The sequence below is a fragment of the Manis javanica genome, chromosome 1, assembly GCF_040802235.1.
Source record: "Manis javanica isolate MJ-LG chromosome 1, MJ_LKY, whole genome shotgun sequence".
NCBI lineage: Eukaryota > Metazoa > Chordata > Mammalia > Pholidota > Manidae > Manis > Manis javanica.
Window position 1 is genome coordinate 197,723,626 of NC_133156.1, and position 24,211 is coordinate 197,747,836.

The following is a 24,211-nucleotide window of genomic DNA, read 5'->3' on the forward strand; positions in this document are numbered from 1 at the left end:
AGGTTGGGACTAAATTTTCTATTTACCCTTTAAAATTTGATTCTATAAGGGCTTCCAAAATCCACAAGCAAGAGGACCAGCAGCACCCTCAAGAGTTACTAGGGTGGCTTCCTACTACACAAGATACTAATGAATCACACAAGGTATTAATAAAGCATTAATGCTTGCTTTCCTATTATGCTTCTTAGCATTTCTTTTTGGTCTTTCCAAATCTTCCATTTTCCTGTTTTAAAAGAAGTTAACATTTTTTACGTAGCTCTCTGCGCTTGAGGAAAGACAGCATAGAAAACCGGGCAAAATAAAAGTGCTGAACATAATTCAAAATAAAAGATGAGTGTTAACAAATATATTAAAATTACTGGCAATTGCATGGGAAGGAAACACACCTTTTCTCCTACAGCAGCCAAAAGCAGAACCAAAGTAACTGGGGGGAGGTTCTGCTCGCTCATTCTGTGGGGGTCACAGGCACGAAGTGAGGAAATGAGGCCTGAAACAGGCATTTAAACTTCACCCTGGATTAATAGCAGACAATGACAAAATAGGAAAAACTCAAGTGACTCACAAGCCCTATTAAGCTGTTGGGACACTCACTCCTGGGCCACCTGCATGCTTTTGATCCTGCATTGTCAGAGCTCTTCCTACCCACTCTTCCCACCACTATGAATACTCTACATTTTCTCTGCAGTGGTCTCAGGGAAAGCAACAGAAACCTGTTGCCAGGGAGGTTGCTAATGTCCAGTGAAATCCAAGAGAGGAGGCTCAGCAAACAGCCTGTAGGGTACTGACTGGAATGATGGCCTCTGACAGCCTCCCCTGGAGAGGGCTTCTCACTCAGCCAGATTCTAGAAAGAGGACCTGCCTGAGGAAATAATGTTAGAAAATCTACATTCTTCAGCATATTTATTTTTCCTCTACTCTCGCTTTTCCATAACCCTACCGTACTTGGATTTTTATGTGATATATCTGAATAAAAGTAACTTTGTTTGATCCCATTTTCTCAGACCTTTTCTGCCCCTCACCTTCCCACTAAGAACATGAGGGCCCACAATGGAACTTCATTTCAAACTGAGTAACATGTTTCCTCAACAGAAGGAATAGACTCCTGCCTCACCTAGTTTTTACCCCAGATACTGATGCTTCAAGTCCCTTAAAGGGCATTCCTCCGCTCCACAGGAATAAAGCTAATTCTCTCCTTCCTGGCCCTGGATTCCTCAGAGTTCACACTTCCCTACCCTCGTCCTTACCACACCCATTTAGGTCAGGCTGCTTTACCCAGGGCCTTTCAGCAAGACGCGACATAGGATCCGTCATGCCAGCTGCTGCGGGGCTCCTACTGCCAAAAGACCATTGAGAAAAAGGCTGCTAAAAACGTGTGCAGTAACTCAGCACTAGCAGATCCTGTCGGATTAGCTCTATTCCACGCCTGTCTTTCTTGTGTCAGACTTCTCAAATATTCATGGCTTCTCTCAGTTGTGTTGACATCCTACGGGTACCCTAATTCTAGGCTGCCCAACAGAACTTTCTGCCATTTGGAAGCAGTTTGTCTCTCTAGTGTCCTAAACAGTAGTCATGACCCTTAGGTGGCTACTGAGCATTCGAAATGTGCCTAGTGTGGCTGAGGAACTGAATTTTTTGTTCTAGTGAGCTTTAATTAATTTAAACATAAGTAACCACATGAGCAGCACAGGCTAGAGCCATAATTCTCAGAGACCAAAGGGCAAGCTGCAAACTTGAGCACTTGGGGAGTTCTTAAAAGTCCTAGGGCCCATTTTGTGCCCTAAATAACTAAATCACATATTTTTGGGGGGAGGAGGGGTGCTGGGGGGGGTGCCTAGGCATCTGCATTTTTAAAGCCTCCTCAGGTGGTGCCGCTGTGCTGTAAAAGTGGAGATCCACTGCTCTAAAATGTGAAAATGTCTCCCATTAATAGCCAATCCTTACCCAACCAGATGCCTACAGACACTAAGCTATGTAAACAGGCCAATTTTCTACCCATCATGCAAATCAATCCTGTAACACAATGACAAACCTTAGGTTTTGCGCTTCAGAAGCAAAGGAATGGACTAAAGAAAGTAATGAGGACAAAAGGAGATGACAGCTAAGAAAGGAGGAGGAAAAAGAGTTTTTCAAAATAACTATCAGTATCCAAAGCCTAGCTAGTGTAAGTCTTTACATACAAATAATTCATTTTCTGAAGCCACCAGTTAACAACAAAATATACCTCCAAATCTGGTACTCCGAACAAACAGCTCTAATTGGATTTTTTTCCCTTGGCTAACCCACCCACACACTAGCTGTGCCTGATAGTAAGCTCTTACCACTGTGTATTTTTCTTCAAGGGATAATCTGAAACCTAAGCCTTTTCACTGGGTACATTAAACTTTTTAAATGGCAGCAATTAAAAAGCCAGTACTGGCCCCAAACCCATTTGCTCTGGCTCACTGTTCTCCACGAGGCACAATCTCAACCTTCACTTGCCATTACTAATTTCACCAAGTGGATCATTAACCTGGTGAAGCTTTTTCTCTCAGACTTAACAGAAGCATTGTACCAAGACTGTACAAAATGCAAATAGACACCCAGGTTTCTGCAGCCTCTAATCTTTCAATCAGCACTTCCCAAAGGCCTGCAGTGCCCTTGAATGCTGACAGAGTTCCAAGGCTGATGCAAAAAATTCACCAGCATTTTCTAGGCAGCTCTACACTATCAAAGTCAAAAACAGGAAGAAGAGGTTTTAATGAGAATAGTATTTGAAGGTCACTCTTAATGACAAAGTTGTTCCCTCTACATTGATAAGTGAAATATAAATGACCCAAAATTAACACACACACACACCTGCCACCCAGATTACTACTAAAGTAATTCAGTTACAAAACCAAGAACTCTGCTTCAGTAAGTCACTTTAACCAACAGACTCCCCTCGAAGGAGAAAGAGCTGGCTTAGGTCCATCCACACTCACAGCCAAGAGAAGTTCTCACAGAGCAAATGTAATCCCTGCTGCTGTGGCAAACCAGACTGAATTCCTTTTTATCTTGGCCTTAGTGGAAACCCAGCAGCAGCTACTCAGTTAACAACTTCTCAACTGTCCATTCCAATAGAGGGTAAAAAAAAATGGACTTATTTTAAAGTTCATACAATACTTAAAAACTGGACCATACTTTTATAGATACATCTGAATGGGGGTTAGAGTCAACAGGGTAAAAAGTCTCTAGCCTATATAACTGGACTGCCAGATAATACAGGACATCAAGTAAAAGCTGAATTTCAGACAATGGATTTTTAAGTATGTCCCAAATACTGCATGAGATAAACTTATATTTAAAAAGATGTGTTTATCTGGAATTCAAATTTAACTGGGTATTCTGGTTTCTTTGTTTTTCCTAAATCTGGCAACCCTACATACCACTATGCTAGAAAACCCAACCTGAGAGAGACAAGCAGGAGGTCTAGTTTGGGCACTCCCAACCCGTTCACCCCTCCAGGCATTCCTGTATCTCCTGTAAAAACTGTGCTCTCTCCAGTGCAGATCCTAATTAGCTGCCACCTGATAAACAAGCACCCATGCCCATCCTTTTCTGGACCACAAACGCTAACTAACTACATAACTAAGTGCCAGAAACATGAATAAGCTGACAATGTAAAAGTTAATTTTACTTTCAGACCTTTAACTGAGTGAAGAGCTGAGCTAAAGCAAGTAATTAAGTTTGAGCAGGTGCCTTAAGTGTAAGAATCCATTATTATTCATTCAGTAAAATTAAAAGGAAAATTTGCTATGGAGAAATAATATGAAGACATAATAAAGTTAACTGGGCATATAAATTAACTGGGTTATCATGTGAATTAAGTATCCTAAACAATAGTTCTTCAAAATAGCTATTGAACAGTTATTATGTGCCAAACAACATTCCAAACTTTTTACATGTTCTATTGCACTTAATCCTAATTCTCTGAGAAGTGAGTACTGTTATCATGCCCATTTTACGTGATGAAACAAACTGAGACACAGAGATTAAGTAATTTGATAGACTAGGGTGACCCTATTATCTGGTTTGCTTTCGACAGCCCCAGTTCACAGCCCCCTTTTCCTCTCATAAATTACCCAGCTTGGGTGATGTTCTATATTCCCCAAACAAAGATCTACAGTCAGTAATCAGCAGAGGCAGGTTTCCATCAGGCATTGTGGCTCCAGAAATGGAAACCAACCATCATGAGATAGTCTCCCAAGTCCTTCCACAGAAGAGAAGTGGATGATGGGATTCATTTATTTCTACCCATCATACCCTAGATTTCCTACATGTTTACAAATCAATGCAGGTAGGGGGATGGGAGGGTCATTCTTCAGAACTGTCTTTTATGCCCCTTTAAACCATCCATAATACACAGCACAAATAATCTGTAGGCAGAGAGAATCCCTCAGTCAGCCTATATCCACATTCCTGGTTAAGAAAATTTTTTAATGTATTCAACTATCAAAGTAATACTTAACCAAATCTTTTTCCATTTTGGAATGGCCTTCACCTCCCTTCAGCCTGGCCAGGGCAGTCAGGGCACAGCTGTTTGTTATTTTTATTAAGACAAAGGTAGGTATGCTGTATGTGCTGACTTTTAGTTCCATATACAATGGGCTTCCCTTCTTTCCCCAATTAAAAAAAAAAACCCTCTTATGCTTTTCATCTTTGGAAAAACACTATTTTTCCAATAAATGTTACTGCTACTTTGACAGCATGAAAACAGCAAGCATGAGCATTAAACTTGTAGGGTCAGCTCACATATGTAATTTTTAAATGCATCATATGTGGTCCAAAGAAGCAGAGGTAAGATGACTTGCAAGGTTCAGTGCTTTGAAAATGGCTGCAAAGGGACTGAGCGCCTCTATATATCTGCAAATGACTCAGAATAACTCTAACTTAACATGGTAATTTTAGTCCTCAATGCTTAAGGCTGTGGTATCTCACCTGGCCTCTCTGAGCTTTTCTCCTCCTTCATACAAAGATTTGGATGCACCAAGATCTACACAGTCCTACGCAGCACTAAGACTTCTAATTCTATGTATTCTCCACAATCTTTCTGACCATGAACAGCCTGCAGTATGAAAGCACTGCTCTACCACAAAGCTTCCTAACTGGCTTCCTAGCTGGTCTGCAAAGCCCATGATGGGCCCACACTACAAGTCCCTGAAGGTAAGGAAATAAAAATTCCTCTCTCAAAAGCAGAAATACACTAAGGATACCTTTGTCAAAATCCAACACAAACACCTGACGTTGTCAAACACACGGAAGACCCGCCACAGGCAATGGTCGTGTGACAAGCTGGGAAGCAGCCCTGTAGTAACCGTGGAGGTGCTTGTGTTTGTGATACTCTGGGACATATGAAGTTTGATTCCTGACAACCCCAGACCATGTGAAAAATGTTTTTTAATGTTTGTTTTTTGTGATAGGTCATGAGTGCTTTTTCTACAATGATACTGAAATCAACAAAAAGGAAAAGACTTTGCATGGATGCAAAGAAGGTTCTTCCTGCTTCAAGTCCTCACAAGTCACCTTTAAAAGGCAAGGTTAATTCTGGTCAGGTCCTGATACAATGGCAGTGGAGAAGGGGCAGGATGCGTGGCTGACCAAGCTAAGGGACAGATTTGAAAGTGTATTTCCTGTCATGAAACAGCAATCAACCTCCTCATCCTTTCACTCACCATGGAAAACAAAAAACAAAACAGGAAATGAAAATGAATTCTCAGCCTGGGTTTCATACGATTTCTAACAGAAACTTAATTCATCACACACACACACAATGCCATAAACTCAAAAGTCTGGGAAGTTAGTCATTACAAAGGTTTACTCATGCATAGTTATGAAACAGAAGGAGCTCCTTCTTACCTTCGGTTTCACTATGAAGTCTACAACCACATTAAAGTGAAAACTTCCATATTGAGATTTGTTACATATGCAGGCATACAATTTCTGGCAACAAATATATTTAAATCTAAAAGCCTCCTGGTAGAGAAATAAGTAATACCTGTTGACAAAAATTGTCTCTCTGATTCTTATCAGTGCTCTCATTTCAGTAGTGTCAAAATTTCTAGAAAACTTGTTATGGAAAGTCAGAAAAAAATGTTGAAGCCAATAAAAAATTGTATGTGTTTGGGCCATCTGTTCAAACCAATTTAATCTTCTATAACCACTAAACTATGTGTGTTCATGGTTTGTTTACCTTCTTTTTCTCAATGGTAAATTTAGAACACAAAAACAACTAAATGAAAAAATCCTATCGATTCAAGACATGCAACCTATGACTAAATCTTTTTAAAAACTGCCTTCAATTTGATTCCTAATAGAAATCAGACTCTTCAAATAATCAACTATTTAAATAAACAATAAAAACAAAGCTTCTTCCCAATGGATGTAATAATTCAAATGCAATTCTAGTATTTCTGCTTTGTAAAAGAACTAGTGTACCCCAAAGCATGTTGGGGGCCCAAGAGCCTAAGAGCCCAAGACAGGGTATAAAAAAAAAAAGAAATGAATTCCAAAGTCAGTTAAGTTTGGGAAACACCATACACTACTACCCACCTAGAATGCCTATTAGTTTATAAGGGCACTGAGAGAAGTCCTTCACCAAAGAAACCTATAACATTTTACTTAGCTACCATTCTTTTTAAATAGCATATGCCAACATACTACAATACTAGTGCTTCAAGGAACTTGATGGGAACTGCCAAGTTAGACCATATTTCCTACCTAAGTTTGGTTAGGAACTTCTAATGGTAACACATATCCAGTCTCTTTCTGATTCCATGGGTGGATTACACCTGTCTGATCCACTTGCAGTTGGGCAGGGTCATGTGACAAGTTCTGACTAATAGCTTGTGTATGACCCATCAGCTAGAGTTCCTGAATGAAAAAAAATGTGGGGCAGAGCCACCTGCCATTCTATGATGGACATATACCATGATGAGAAATACACTTCCGTGGGTTTGAGCCACTCACCCAGATTTGGGAGATGTTTGTTACTGCAAGACTAGCCTACCCTGCCTGATACACTATGGAAGGTAATTTCTTAAATAAATCTAAATTAACTGACTGAAAGTGACAAAATAAATATAGAGATAGAGATGTCTGCAGGACATTGAGGGGAATAGTAGAATAAGCATACAACAAGAACAAATCTTTAAGAAGGACACTTTGGTTTACAGCATCTTAAATCAAACACTAAAGATCAGTGAGTTAAAACTAAACACCATGGTACTGACTAATTAAAAATGACCAGGTTGAGTTTGTTGGTATCAACAGTGGCGGTGAGGGTACTAACATCACTTACAGAGTAGCTATCATATTCCAGATACTGAGAAATGATGTATACAGATTGCTGTTTTTTAACCTGGACCCTGAGAGGTGGTAGACGATTGATACTTGCTGGATTATCTCCCTTTCACATGAGAAAACCAAGACTCTATTACATAATTTGTCTACAATCATATCACTAATGGCAGTCATGTAACTACACGTGTCTATATTTTTTACTCTACCATTAGTCTGAAATAGTAGGAAAACCTAAATTATGAAATTAAAAAAAATAGATTTGTCATTATTCTGAGGCATTTTATAAGAATATGAAAGTATTGTAGAATCAAAAGGAAGCAAACTTTGGCAAATGGAAGGCCCTGAGATTTAAAAGGATAAACAGGATGTTCTGATAATTGACATACTATTTGTTTGTGAGGGATGATACATACTTTCAATAAAAGTTTATTTTTTCAAATTATAAAACTAAGACATGCTTATTGTAGAACAGTGGAAAATACAGAAAAGCACTGAGACAAAAACAAAAATCACAAAAAATCCCATCATGCTACCTGAGAAATTAACATTCAGAGAATTTCCTTCTAAGTTCTTTTTTTGTATGTTGTTCTACATAGCTGAGATCATAACCATTGTATAATCTTGTGTTCTGCTTTTTTCCCCTTATATTAAAAAAAATCTTACTATGTTACTAGGTTTTCAATAATATTTTTATCAATATAGTAATAATAACTAAGTTATGTATTTGCCAGGCATTAGAATAATCACCTGTATTAATTCATTTAATCCTCACAATAACCCTCTAAGGTCAACATTATGATTGCCCCATTTTACAGATAAAGAAACTGACAGATAAATGTTAATGACTTGCTCAAGGTCACAAAGTAAGTCCATGATAGAGACGGGATTCAGACCCAGGCAGCTGGTAGGTCAGCACTCTTAACCACTGTATCATACTGCTTCCATAATATTCCTTCCTCAAACTTACCAAAAATAGACCTTGGGTTATTTCCAATTTTTTCTATTTTAATAATGTTACAATAGGCATCTTTATAGGCATCTGAAGCACTATTTTATCTACGCCTATTGAGACAATAAAACTTACCATTCCAACAAGTTCAATTTATTTTCAGCTAGCTGACAACAGCTGTAGAAACATCTAAGATGGCTAGCATTTCATAAACCAACTCATTACTCCACCTACCCGTGGTATGAACTTCCATGTGGTCCTCACCTGTCCACTCCACTGCCATTTGCAGCAGATTTTTATAATGTTTCCATCTGCTTTCACACTGCACCAAGAGCCAACTAAAACCCTGGGTCTGTTCTGTGTATCCCCCAACATATATAAGCAAATTCCGTGAATTTTTATATCTGGATTATTTTAATGCTAAGCTTATTTGTTCCCAATCTTAAGAACTTGTGCCAATACAAGGCATACAGACAGAGCTGTAACGTTCAATATGCCTGTGTAAAATTAAAATGAATGATTTTCTAATTCAGACAATATCCAGAAACGGAATATTCAAATATTTTATTTTTTGCTTACTTACAGTGAATGATTGAATTCTATTGCAAGATTAAAGGAATGCACATTCTAAATCAATGTTTAGTGTGAGGTGAAAACTATCCAAAATAATTTCACAAGCAGATCAGATAATGGTGCGTTAAGTAAAACTAAAACATGTGGCTCTGGCTGATAGTTCACATCTTCTGAACTCAGTTTACCTATCTGGCTATCTAAGAATATGTTTCAAATAACAGGGAATGCATAAAAACAGAAGGGAGAGGCAAAAATACAATTCTAAAAAGTTTAGAAAATCCTAACTCAAGAAAGAAATTTTCTAACATATGACAGTACCATATACAGAATTCCTCTGCCATATAAGAATGAGATCAAAACATCTAAAGGGCTAAATATCTCCACATATTTTCCACAAAGTATTTTTCCAGGTTGTAAAAACAAAAAATTTTTTTACGTATTTAAACAACATACCTAGAAAAATAATCTGAACTCTACTGACCAAAGGCCTAATAATTATAAACTATAAATATCTGTATAAGACACATAGGGGTAGAAATCACGTTTATATACAAGGAAAGGTAGGTCCTCTGAAATATATGTAAGATACTGAAACTCACAGAACAAAATCAGGAACTTATAAATCTGAAGACAGTGATCATAAAGGAAGCTAAGTCATTTCCAGGGTACTATAAAAACCCAAAAAACTACTGCAATTAGTCTAAGTCCAAATTTCAAATTATTAAGATCTGTTAATACTATCTTCCCAGAAAGTCTTGGTAAGAAGTTGGTTTGTATTTAAGATAAAGTTCACTCACTGTTTCCATATTATGCTTAACATCTAAATCCTCTCTGTTCTTATTTTATTTCCACTCAGTAAGAAAATGCATTTTTTAAGATTTCATTTTCACAGCACCCAAACTAATAAATAGGTTGTCTGGATCATCCCCACAGGTGGCCCCCAATTCCACTTGGCCAGTCCCCACCCTCCACAGATGGAGATGTCACCATCAGGCTCAAACCTGTACAGGGCCCTCGAGGACTGCGCACTCCCACCCACTCTGTTTTTTCCATCCTGACTTTAAAAAAAACAAGCCTCTCTATTTAAAAAAACAAAAAATGAGAGACTACTGTTAGAAAATAAATCAATTACAAACAAAAATCAAGTACTACAGACAAACCATCAAAAAACTTAATAGGAAGTCAAAAACTGAGAAAGTGTAGGAAAAAACAAGATTCTTCAGGACAGTAACCAATGCTTTTTACTCTGCTTCTACAATGTTTTTGTGTTCAAACATCAATTAATTTGTATCCAAAGGACTATCAGACATATAAAATAAAGGCCTTTTTTTTTTTAATCTCCAGGGTCCCAATTTCTGTTCAGACAAAAAGAGATGCACATTTGCAGTGAGTGGGGTGGGTGGCCCAGGGGACCCTCAATGTGAAGTTTGGGATAATACATCACTAATTAGTCCAGGTAAAACCATGCAAGACAAGATGTTACATACAAGTATTTCCTACATATAGTCACAAGATTTTTTAAGACTGTTGGAACAAAAAGATAAATAAGTAAAAATAAACTTGGCTAAACTAAAGAGGATAACAACAATCTCTGTTTCTTGGTAATACATTTAGAGAATTTTGCTGAAGTGAAATGACAAATTTCAAGATATGTTATTAAACTGTAGCTATTTTAAGGCAGGCGAAGGCTGCATTAGTGCTTGTCCTACAGCTTACTCCCAATCGCTTGGTCATTCTCCAACACATTCCAATTTTTTCTGCCTGGCCCTGCTGGAATCACATCCCACTCATCTCTAAAGACACACTAAGTAAGATGTTACTTAGCACATTACACAACCAACCTGCCACTTATTCCCATCGGGTCACTTTGCACAATGTCTGACTCAAAAAAAAGTTAGACCACCATCTGTGAAGATGCAGCCTAGTCCAAGTGATCCAATGCACAGTGGTCCCCAAAACAAACATCAGAGCACTGCTCAAATTGGCGGGAACACTGTGCCTCACTGCCCAAAGAAAGGCGGAACGCTCACCACCAACTAAGGAAGGAGAACGGACATGGAGGGACAGAAGCAAGAACAAATCTTAAAAAAGAGACACCTTCACTCCAGATGCTTAACCCTCCTCATGCTCGCATTGCCTGCATTTTCAAGTACCCTATTAATCTGGTGTATCTTAAAAGAATAATCTCAGTATTTAATGAGTCTCATTACCTCTGCAAAAAGACCAATTTAGCATAGCAATAAATCTCTAAGTTAATGTACTCTTTCATTGTTAATATTTGGCCAAAAAAAAAAAAAAGAAAAAGACCGCTTCAAAAACAAACTGGAATGGTTAACCACATGCTGCTACATTCCATTCTCACTGAAAAAATATATTTAATTAGCACATTTGAGCCTCATGCTCTGCACAGCTGCACCACATTCCAGTGACAGACCAGCCATCGATACACCCTTTCCATTAAATATCTACTTACTTTAAAAATTGAGACTGTGAAACAGTTCTCAAGTATGACCCACTAAAAACACATTTCATGTGAAAAAAATGTTGTCTTTAACAAGGGTGTAGCCCCATAGAAATACGTACTATCATTAAGAATAAAGTATTCATGCAAACATAAGCTAAAAAATAATCTTTCCAAGCTGGAAATATATACATAATTTTTTTACATATATTTATATATATTTTATTATATATATATATATATAATCAACTGACAGATGTCTAAGAATAGTCTTCCCCAGGAACAAGATAATTAAAGTAGACTAGACTGCTCTCCTATTAAACTTTCACCCTTTATGAATCAAAAGAGAATTTTAGAACTGGGATGAAAGCCGATGTTCTTAACATCAGGAACACACTTCAAATGCAAAATAAGCCTTTCCAAGTAAGAAATTATCCTGATTATCTGGGAACCTCAGGAATTCCTTTAGCAATGGGTGTTAATTTAAAAACAAGCAAACAGACAAACAAAAAACCTACCTTTAAAACAACGAATAAAACACACAGTGCACCCTGCCTTCTTTCCTGCTCAAATGGCACACAAATGTCTTTGCTCCAAGGATCCTGGTAGGTCCTCGACTCCACCCCAGGAGATAAGCTGGGTATTTAAGGACAGCTGGCAGAACAGAGTTGTCAACCTGTGAGAAGGAACAGGCCTCTCTCAGAGAAGTCACCCAACTGATACCTCCGACCACAGCTCACCTCCTAAAATAGTGACAGGTGTGCTCATCGGGTCAGAGATCCAGATTAGGTCACATTCAAGCTCCCTGACCTCTCCAAACCTAGAGCACTGGGACCACTCTGAGCATAGTCTCAGCTTAATGCCTCCCCAAGTGTTAGGCCCAATATTTGCAGCTGCTTGACAGTGGAGATCCCCAGTCCAGGCTTCAGAAAGCCCAGGCATATATAAGCCATCAATCATTTATTCCCTTGATGGGTTATGGCCCTCCTCAAAGAGGACGATTCCCATCAGGTTAGGAGTTTCTGAAGAATCCTTTAGTTGGAAAGAGTAAATCCACATAGAGAGAGCTGAGCTCCATCACCCAACCTGACCTCCATCCATCACCCAGCCTAGCTGAGATTCCCTCTGAACTGTGAAAGGCTACAACTGGCATTTAGTGTTTAAACCTGGGAAGAGGGTCATTTGCCACTCTTCCTCAGGGCCCATCACCCTATAAGACTAGTAACAATCACAAAATACGTCACAGAAATTGCTAGAAAAGGTTCTATTTCTCTTCCAATTGAAGGCTATTTCTCCCCTCTTCTCACTCCCTTTTTACCTCAGTATAAGGAAAAAAACCATTTCAGCACTTTCTTCAGGCAAAGGCCAAATGCTAGAATTAAGGCAACAAAGAAATGCCAGTGAGTCACCTCCATCCATTTAATGTCCCAGGGCTTAACGAACAGGTTTGCATAAACAATCAAATATGGATAGTGGTTATTCTCCTTGAAGCAGATTGTAGACCCACAGACAGAATTTTTTTTAATCTAGCTAATACAAAGACCCTAAGAAAGTGGAGCTCAGTGTATGCTTTCAACAGTGACAAGTAAACCCACCCACTAAAACTGAATTACATTTAAAACCAAGGTTATAATATCTACAGCCATTCCATTAGCAACATGTTATGGGGTAGCTGTTTCAAAGATTGAAATCTGAAGACAAAAGTAAAATCAGATGTTGTCTGATGCATATGGAGATATCTCAAGGGAATTAGTGCAATTCTGAGGGGAATTCCTTTCAAAACAAAACAGAAAGCACGCATTACCGAGTGAGAACTTAATTTCTGGTATTTTTCCACTATAAAGGATTTGTTTCAAATAAAAGAAGTATGTGTAATAAACAAATTTTAGATCCTCTGTTTCCTCACCATTTTTGTTTAGTAACCCCACCAATAAAAATAACTCAGGGCAATATACAGTATGTATGCCATAGCTTTAAATATGATTAGTAAGAGAATTTTAAGTTTTGCCAAGCTATAGGTATAAACTGGAGGAGTGACAAACATCATCAAGGGAGTCTTTAGACTGTCAAACCTTTACATCATTAGCCTAAGATTTGAGAACTGGCCCTTATTTGTGAGAGGAACAAGTATGAACACAGGGGAAAAACGCTTAAAGGATAAGCACCTAATTTTAACTGAATGTTTCTGGGATCACTGAATATCTAGTGATTTTAATTCTCTTCTTTATGCTCATTTTTATTTTCCATATTAACTATAATAAACACTTATTATTTTGATAATTAAAAAGAAAATGTTATTTTTAAAATGTTATGTCATGATTTTATAACTTTATGGAAGTATATATTCCTGATAAACCATTCAGAAAAAAAAAAACAAGCATACTCTATGTACCAGCAGACACTGACAAAAAATTCAAGGATCCTAAGGTAAAAAAGCGAGTATTTTAACTCTGAAGACTCCTGTATTCATTGTAAAAAGCACTCCTAAGCTACAGATTTAAAAATACAATAGAAAATGTTTAAACATCACAGAACAAAATAAGTGAGCATTCATTTAGAGAAAAATCTAAATTTTCCTTCTCCTTCAAATAAATAAGACAAGAGAGCCCAAAAAGGTGGGGGGGAGGGGTGCTAAACCATGGTAAGAACATACATTATCCTACCCCAAAGACTATACAGCTGGTGAAGGACATTCCACAAAAATGTGCAGCCCCTGAACATTTACATTTGGCCTTGAGGCAAACACACTAGAACAAAAATTATCCCTAAAACAGACACTCAAAATTATCCCTTCTCATAGGGAAACAAGCAACTTCATCTGGAGCCAAAGGCAGCAGCCACAGAGGCTGATCTCCCGGAAGATGTTTTTGTCGGGCTCCCTGGTGGCCTGGTTCCTACATCTTTTCCCACACTCCAAGGAAGTAATGAGATATCAAGGCTCTAACAAAATGCATAATTGAATGAGAGGTGGAAAAATCTTTCCAAAATTTCAGTGTTCTTCACACCTTCTACAATATTGCTTTCCTGTAAGTTTCTGTATAAAAAAATTGAACAGCAGAGGGTATAATTAGCTGATTAATCATTTTACTTATTTAAGTTTTTATCCAGCTAAAATGAGGTTTATAATGTCAAGTGTTAGGATATTTTTGATAAAGAGTAAATTTTTATTGTTTAATATTTCCAAAAATTTGGAAAATATGATGGAGATGAAATTAGAACTCTTTCACAGTTCCATCACCCAGAGATAACCACTGTTAAGATAATGGACTAAGCACAGACATACTTTATTTATTTATTCATTCATTCATTCATTCATTCATTCATTCGTTCATTCATTCATTTATACTTCAAAAGAATAAATTCTATTATATTTATTTATCATTCTAAATTTCATCTTAGTGCATTTGCTAGGTAAAAATCTAGTTATTTTCTAATACAGGTTTTACTGCCTATAATGGCTTCAAGTTTATATGGTAAAAATCAAAGCAGGGAACTCTAGATTCTAGAGCAGAAATGTTCAATGGTTCCCAAAATCATATAGGTGTTTACTCTCACAGTTTGGAGTTTACTAAGAATGGAATTATGTCACCTATAAACAAGGGTCAATTTTAAAGCAATCTTAAAATCATAACATTTTTTATATCTCAAAGCATACCTAACCTGAAAGCCACCTCAATCAACTTAAAAGCTCATGGCAGAAAAAATAACAGAATTAATGGAAGTAAATCAGTTCATTTTTTATAAGCTACATTTACAAAGTACCAACACAGCCGGGGACTTAGACCATAAAACAGAAACTACTATTTACTCCCAAACATTTCCCCCACAGGCTTAGGTCAGTGTGGCTAACTTCTGAGATTCACTTTCAAAACAGTATCTCTATAAAATTTCCCACTTAAAAAGTCTTAAAATAGAGCTTTCCCTCCCTTTGTGGTGGAGATTACTCAATCACATATACATCTCTCTTTCTCACCTATGTATTAGAGATAAGACATATCAGATATGATATATATATATACATGCATACATAAATCATATGTTACTTAAGAATTTCCATTCATACCAAAAAGAAGGGATATTCAAATTCATTCCTGCCACTCATAACATAGAGTATCACCAAATGCTGAGAAACCATTAATTGGAATTAATCTAAATATGGAGTCATTTCATTTAAAATTTTCACTTGGAATTTTATCTACATTTCTGACCAATTCTAGTGAAGCATGGTGGTTACCAAATTAGCTCTGGCAGCAGTGTTTGAGCTTCCACAAGTGTGAACAAGTATGTCACAGGATTCCTCTGCTCTCTCTGCACAAGTGTGCAGTCTGGAAATACTGGAGAATCCTGGTCTTCCCCACTTTTTAAGTTGCCTCAGGTTAGTGTAGAGTCAAGTTAGCATTCCATTACATCTGAATGCTCTACTTCTCTCTCAGACCTGTATTAAGATGCTGACTTGTTTTCCCACTGCTCTTAGAAAAGTGCAGAGGACAGTTATGACAATCCTTTGGAATTTTAAACTATTCCTTATTAATGACCTGTAATTGACCAGATTTGCCTCTTCCTCTCCTTTTTAAAGTGTTGACTGCTCTTTTGATTACTAAAAAAAAATGGTCCCGATGGTAGTCTATTTACTGCACTATTCTCTATTTGTAAAATATTTCAAAATTCAAAATGAAAAAACTAAGTCATAGGCATTTCCTTTAATACAAGAAAGGAAATCACCCAGCAAACCACCATCCAAAGCAAAACATTAACATTTTAATGTATTTCCTCCCAGTCTTTTATGTAATATAACAAAGCTGGAGTTATACCATAAAGTCCAGCTCTGGATACAAATATTTCCATTGAATATTATATTGTTAGCATTTTCTCATTTCAGAAATATTCTAACAAACCATTATTTTAAGCACTATATTCCATCTTATGCCTATGTCATAGTTTGATTATGCCCCATTTGCTTTCTCTCTATTAATAGTCTATGAAAATCCTTTAAAAACCTCTGTTCTTAGTTTTGATTTTTTCTTTACATTACAGAACTTCAAGTGGAATTTCAGTCCAAAAGGTATAAACATTTGATGTTTCTGATAACATATGCAACCCATCGTTTTCCACTAAATCTGCATTAATCCAAATATTCTCAGAGGTGACACAGAGCTCCCACTTCATAATCCCAGAGAGCTTTATCTACGGAATAATTTAGGTAGGAAAATTAATTGTTTTTGTGTTTCATATTACTGGTGAGTCTGAACAATTTGATATAATTATTGACTTGAATTCTTCTTTATAAACTGTTTCTATCCATTCCCCAAATACTAGGGTTTTAGTGTCTCCTTGTTTGTTAAAAATAAATATTAATCAGGTTTTCCTTTCCTATTATTTAGACATGATCCATAGGGACAAGTTTAATACAGAATGAACTTAGCATTATTTATCTGAATAATGGTATTGTTTACTGGAATGCATCTTTTCTGAATAATCAAATTCTTCATTTGAATGAAAGCACACAATTGAGACAAATGAAGGAAAAATTACACATTTTAGGATAATTAAATTGTACTGTGATGAGACCTGGATTAACTCACTTAGCTTTACTAAGCCTTTGTGATAGTAATACCACCATTTTGTAGAAGATACTGAGGCACACAGAGCTCAGGGCAGTTTGTCCAAGGTCACGTAGCCAGCCCACGGACTGACCAAGCTGTGTAACTCCAACCTAAAGCTCAGGACCCTTAACAGCCTCCCATTAACTGTACTAGCTCTGACCTCTCCCCTTCAATTTATCAAACGTTATCTCCACTAAGCTACTCAAACCTAAAAGTCAGTATGTTTAAAGACAAAACGATTATCTTTCCAACCAGAAACCCATTCTTATCCTTTTACCTGTCTATTTCTGTCCTTGGGAGTGGTGCCCAAGTGCCAGGTTTTAACCCATACTATGACTTCATTTACATTTTCCATTTTATAAATTTAAATCTGATACCAGAAGGGTTACTTGCTTGTCAAACTCACACATCTGGTCAGTAAAATGGCTTTTATCTTCTGTGTACATTTAGTAGTACTTTCTATAGAGTATATAGTCCTTGGATTCAGGAACTAACTCTTACAACTTTAAGCCAACCCATACCATCATCACCCTACCCCAATTTCAAGCTCTGGCAAGAGAAGGTATCCAATAATTATTTACTGCACCAAAAATAATCCTGCAGAGTAATCTTAGAGTAGCAACAAAGGGGAGAACATTAGTATAAAAGCTTCTTGGTAAAAAGAACTGCAATTACACTACTTCCAAGAACAGGAACCTGAACTTGCAAAAGGTTTCCAGTAAGTGGTCTTGTACAGCAGTGTCAATCAATATATAAATTCCACTGGTAATACAACCTTTTAAAAAAAATAAAGAATAAGCTGTTTAATAGTTCTTTTGACATAAGAACGTTGAGGGTGTTTTTGGAAAGCATTCCAAAAGGGATCAGTGCTCCATATAGCTAGGCAGTCTGACTAAAATATAAAGGAACTGTTATCAGCTCAACTCCTACTATGTGCCTAGCTATTTCACAATTGTAGGTAAGTATTATTATCTCAATTTTATTGATGAGTAAACTGTGGTTCCAAGTATAATAAACTACTCCCAGGCTAGAACCTTGCTGGAGCCACATGGTTAGTATATGACAGCGTTAGGATTGAGATCTGCTTGATTTCCAAACCCATACTCATTCCAAATGGAAGAAAATTTTTCTGCAATAACAGAACCATCCCCAACAACCTTAAAGGACAAAAGCTGATTATGACTCTACTGAAATAACAAATGATCATTCATCAAAAGAAACCATGAAGACTTTTTAAAAAACAAACATAATCTGGAAGATAATTTTTACAACATACATAATCCACAGGGGATTAGTATGTAATCCATGTAAAAAAAACTCTTACAAATCAGCAAGAAAAAAAGTCTAAAGATAAACAGGCAAAAGACTAAACAGGTACTTCACAAAAGAAGATACCAGGTGGCCAATAACATAAATAGATACTGAGCCTCGATAAGGAAATTGCAAATAAAAAGCACAATGAGATGACATTCCACAAATTATCAAGTGGACAGTATTTTAAAGTCTGGTTAATGACACAGAGGCAAGGTTGTAGAACAATCGCAACACTTTACACTACTAGTAGGAATACAGTCAGTACAATTACTTTGGGAAAACGGTCTGACATTATCTGTAAGGCTGATGATGTGCATACCCTATGACCAGCAAATTTCATTCCTGGGAGAAAAACAGTGTGCATGTATGTGCATGTCACCCTTATCTTCACATATGTACTAAGAGACATGTAGAAGACTCATTCATAGCAACCTTTCTTTTATAACAGCAAAAAAACTAGAATCAATCCAAATTTCCATCTACAGCAGAAATAATGAATAAGACATAAAGGAATACTATACAGCAGTGAAATGAATGAACCACAACAATGAAATGAATGAGTCTCAGGAATATAATGTTAATCTAAAAATGCAAGTCACAGAAAAATACTCATTTAACTTGCATCTACATATAAATCATTATATATATAAATTACTTGATTCATATAAAGTTCAAAAACATGCAAAATTAAATAATTTTCAAAAGGATAACTCATGAGGAGAAGGGGACTGGTAAGCACAAAATTCAGGACAGCGGTTGCTTCAAATGGGATGAAGGGCACACGGGAGATTGAATGCATGATAAAGTTCTTAAACGAGGTGGTGGCTGCCTAAATATCCATTGGTTTGTGGTTCTGTAACATATCTTTTCTGAGCATTATTTTGTACATACAAATCACTAAATAAACAACAATTTTAAAGAAAGAGTGTATCAGAAGGGCAGGATATTGAATATACCAGGAGAATAGCTGATGACAGAAAACAAGAGGCCAGAGGAGAGCAGAGGGAGCAGAAGGGATCCTGCACTCAAAGCTTTAGCTTCCTGGACTCGTTTGCTTCTCAAAGCCAATGCTTCTTCTGGGGGTGGGGAAAGTGGGGACTGTTTTTCAACTTCAAAGGTATTTTAGAAAAGAACCTTAAAAAATTGATTAATCTAATAAACTGTAATAAATAGGGTTCTTCCACCCAAAATTTAGAGAACTTTTTAAAAGTGTTTCTCCTTTAAACAACTTAAAATGAGTACATCACTTTCTTCAACATCACTAGTGATGCAAGAGAAAAAAACATGCTGATACTGCAGCAACAGAGAAGACAAAAGATACTATAATGAACCTTTTGACATGGAGGTCCCCCTTAACTGAAAAAGTAGAACAATTTCTCAATTTAATGTGCAGACAAATCACTTAGGGGTCTTGTTAAAAATGCAAATTCTCATTAGAAAGGTCTGGGTTGGGGCCTCTGCATTTATATCAAGGTCCCAAGGGATTCCATCCTGATGTTGCTGGTCCAGGAACCTCAGTACTAGGACAAGAGACATTATGAAGACACCTTCTCTGGTGATTTTAACAACAGAAGTGTGGGCATACCTAATAGTTTCATTTTTCCCACCAAGGTAAAGAGATTAATGATGGTATACCTACACTGTATTAACTTGGATACAGGACAATTACCAGAAAAATAAAAAGCACACTAAACTAGGTCTTTTGAAAAGAACAGGCGCTTTCAGAAAGAGCAAAGACTGAAAATTTACAGGAGAAATTCATGAGATATTTTACTCACCTCCACAGACCTACAGAAGTAGATTTTCCAGCCGGGATATTAGCCCTTTCCTTATGGAAGAATGGCTTACATTCCCAATAGTCTAGAAGGAGGACACCAGGACTACCACCATAAGAAAATCCACAGAACATTAATCAAAGTTAATTATAATGCAAATATTGGTCAGGGCCAATAATTACAGGAGCATCACATAACTTGCATGTAAAATAAATAAACAAATATATACTTATATATATATGTATGTATATATATATATTTGGCTTTAAAATTCTAAGAATATGCTCTTAAACAAAAAGCTTATTATTTCAACAAAAACATCGAATAATTTCCACTAATCATGTCTGTTTGTTCAGCAGTAGTAAAATCCTTCCACCTCAAAATAGGACTTCCACATGTAAACCCATACTTTCATCCAGCAAGACAAAATAACTACTCAAACAAACTCTTCCAAGCAAAAACAAACTCTTCCAAGGAAACTCAGCCAATGCCAAGTCTCTATTAAGGATGTGTCACAAGTAGAGAGTGAGGGCTTTTCACTTGCTCCTACACCATCACAGACAGTTGCTACTAGTCTCATCCAAGAGATTTCCTTCACGGAAACAGGAGACAACCAAGCGACAGCAATTTCTTCACTGCCCCAGTACTTCTCGTTCCCTCAGATAAAGGTTTTGGTCAGTCCAGAGATGAGAGAGTTACAAAGAGCTTAACCTAACAGAATTCTGCACCCTGTGTGTACATCAGAACAGCTAAACCTCCTGTGACTTTCACACAGGATATTTTCTCACAACATAGGAAATCCAAAATGTCTGGATATCCATGAGAATGACACGCCCATTTTTACGCCATACAATTTTATACAATCAGCACAACAATGAAACCCAAGTCTTCAAGTTCTGTATTTTAATGATCCCCTATTAGAGAAACTAAAAATAAACCACCCAATTTGCACTCAGTTCTACTCTGCAGAGCCACATGAAATCAAATGCCACTAACTTGGATTCTTTGGAGATTAAAAAAAATAAAAGTAGGCATGCCCTTGCTTTGAAACACTGACCTTCCCCTACAGTTAGCATACTGACATCCCCTTTCTCACCTATACGTTTTTGAAAAACCGGGGATGACGCTTTAAATGTATCCCATTTGCCATCCCGCACCGTATAAATGAATTGAAGAAGTGCCATTTACAAGGGATATTCTGTAAATAATAGCTCAGACTAAACAAATGAGACACTGGGAACAGCCTCCTGACCAGATAGATACCAGTCATAGATGCCTTGAAGGTCTGCCCTTCTCAAACCCCGTCCCCCAGTCACATCTGCAAAAACATGTATACAAAAGTACAAGCATAGTACAAACATAAATGCAGTCAGCTACCATCCTAATCCCATTTATCATTACTGGAGAATCAACTTGGTTATTTAAATCCATCTGAACACCAACTTGCCATCAATCATGACACTCACTTATCTAATAAACCTTAATAAAGAATCCAGATATTTGACTTACAGAAAAAAAGCGAATGATGAAAACAAATATGGGTTACAGAAATCATCAACTTGCATCAAAAATTTGTAAGCCCCTTTTAAAACAACCTACCGAATGTTAATATTTTTAGAAATGTCTCAGAAACATAACAACTAAAATATTATCAGTCGTTTCATTTCAAAAAATGGTTTCCCACAGGAAAAATTCACATTCTTTGTATTGACCAAACACAGGATACTAAGACATGCAATGTCATCATAACGTGAAGCTCTAATTAATAAACATCAACTTTTCAAATATGAAGAAATCGACGGAGAATTGGGGTTGTGGCTACAGATTACGGGTGATCCACAAAAATATTGACTGCACCACAGCCTCTGCACACCACCGGGCCGTGTCCTCCCTGCAGCCTCTCCCTACGGCTCAGGGCCCTCGGTTGGAGATCAGGTTGTTATCGGCAGCTGCAGGGCGGCTCCCCCCCGCCCGCATTAGCGCTGAAGGACGCCCCTTCTTCCAAGACCAACCCCACTGGCGGGGTGGGAAGGGGTGACTCCAAAGAGAAGATCCCCACACACAGCTAGGTGACCTGGTCCTCTTGACGCCACATCCAGCTGAAGCAGCATGACAAGGTGAAGCAGCTCGAAAGCCCGGCCAAGGGCAGCCCCGGCCTGGGTGGGGCCGGGCGGGGGCCGCAGGCGCCGAGTGGCCGTGCCAAGCCCCGCCAGCAAGCACCAGAGGAGGCTGCGATACTGCTGCATTGTGCTGCATCACGGCGAGGGCACTGTGAGCCATCCATCTTGCCAAAAAAAGCACATCCCCGCACAAATAAACCCCACTGAATCCATTTTTCTCCTTCGTTGAAGCACCCCCACACTCGCCCTCTGCTCAGTATGTGGCCTGGCGTTTAACTGGAAAAACAAAAGTACACGGTTTCTGTACTGATCCCCACAACACTAACCCCCTCCCTATCTGATGGCAGGCACTTGGCATTTTTCCTACCACAAAAACAAAGGGAAGCCCCCGCCACCCCAAAAATGAGGGCCGCGGGCGTGGTGTGGGGGTGACAAGAGGGGCTATGAGCACACCAGCCCAAAGGCGAGCCCAGAGGGTCCCCGCGCCGTACAAACCTGTTGAGGCGAGGATGGCTGGAGCTGAAGGGCGGGCGAGAGGCGGCTCGGCGCCCGGAGGCGGCTCACACCCAGCCCTGGGAGAGTGGGGACAGCAGGGAGGGCGGGGGGCGGGCGTGAGGACGGGCGGGGGCGGGCGTGGGGGGGCCGGCGCCTCTGGCTCAGCTGCAGCGCGGCGCCGCGGAGACCACGCCTGGCCGCATCCCCCGTACCGCTACGCGCAGAGCCCGACCCTGTCAACACCGCACCCGCTCCCCAACAGCGGGGCTACAGGCAAGGCCCCCGAAAATATACTCTCCCTGCTGCCCACTCTGCAACCACCCCCCGCACCAGGGGCCGCTGCGCCCGCAGGGAGGGAGGAGGTGGCAGAGGCAGGGAGGAGGAATCCGCGCCGCCGCGCGGGGAATGAGGCTGCGCGGCCGCCGTGCGCACAGCAGGTCTGCAGCCGCCTTACTGCGGAGGCTGCCACCCCCTGCTCCGCAGAACCCGGGTGCACATACCGGAGATCCGGTGTGGAGACCTGGATTCCCTGCGACCACCCAGCCCCAGCTCTGCAGTCTCCCCGCCCCCACGCCGCCCCCCGCGCGCGGGGCAGCGGCGGGCAGCAGCGTCCTCCCGGCCGGGGCCCGCGCCCCTCCTCCCGCCCTCCCGCCGCCCACGAGCCCGCCCGGGAGGCAGCCCCTATTAGTTGGCATCTTCCTGCCCCAGGCCCCCTACCTACCTCCCCCGGATAAAGGGTGGGGGCGCCGGGGTCCCGTCCTCCTCCCGCTCCTCGGCGGCCGGGCGGGTGGGCCGGGAGGCGACTCCGTGGGGCTGTCCGCGGCTGGGGCCGGGGCTCACAGGACGGGACCGGTGGGCACTGCCGCGCGGGGCTGCGCGCTCGCTCCGGGCGGAGTGGCGGCCGAGGGAGGGACTGGAGGAATCCGCAGCCTGCAAGGCAACAGCTGCACTGATTCCGGGGGCTGGGCGGGAGAGCAGGGCGGGGGGGGGGGGAGAGGGGAGGGAACCCGCAGGGAGGGGGCGAGGGGCGGGGAGAGGGAGCGCGCGATCGCGGGGCCCGGGGGCGCGCACACGCTCTCTCCCGCACACCCTCCACCGCGAGAGGATCCTCTCTTCTCCGCTCCTCCCTCCCGGGTTCCGCCCGCTCGCCCGCCCTCTCCGCTTGCGGGAGCCCGGCAGCCGTCCGCCCAGCGCTTTCCCGGCGCGAGGGCCGGACCTCGAGCGCGTCCACGCCCTCTCCTGCCGAGGCTCTGTCCGGGCCCAGCGTCGACCTTGTCCGCTGACGCGGGGCCTGGCCTGGGCAGGTGGGCACCGCCGCCGCCGTTACCCGAGCGAGGGGACAATAGGGTCTTTGTCCTCACAGCCGGCTGCGGCCACTCTCACGTTTAATTTGAAACTAATTCAATTATCGCCCTGGAGAGGGGCAGCCTAATTTTCTATGTGAGTTGTGCGGCCGCTTTTTGCCCGCGATGTTTGCGTTTGCAACGCGATGGAGAGAGTGGGTTGAGAGAGGTTTTAGAGCGTCGTTTGGTTGGTTTGGTTTTAGATCTAGGTGATGCCTTATAGGTTCCGCCCAGCCTGATGGAGAACAACTGTGACCTCTC

At 40.0% G+C, this 24,211-nt stretch overlaps 1 protein-coding gene across 4 annotated transcripts in view; it reads right to left on the minus strand.

Moving 5' to 3' along the window:
- SPTBN1 (spectrin beta, non-erythrocytic 1) overlaps positions 1–23,547 on the minus strand; it is a 197,324-nt gene extending 173,777 nt beyond the window's left edge. Inside the window, exons 1-2 of one of the 4 annotated variants that reach the window (XM_073213215.1) lie at positions 23,329–23,536; positions 11,819–11,976 (exon numbers count right to left, since the gene is read on the minus strand). The gene's annotated coding sequence lies outside the window, so the exon portion shown is untranslated. Of the gene's footprint in view, positions 1–11,818; positions 11,977–22,607; positions 22,691–23,328 lie in introns of those variants that run through there. The other 3 variants (XM_073213209.1, XM_073213219.1, XM_073213234.1) reach the window with 3 other exon arrangements.
- Between the last annotated feature and the right edge of the window lie 664 nt (positions 23,548–24,211).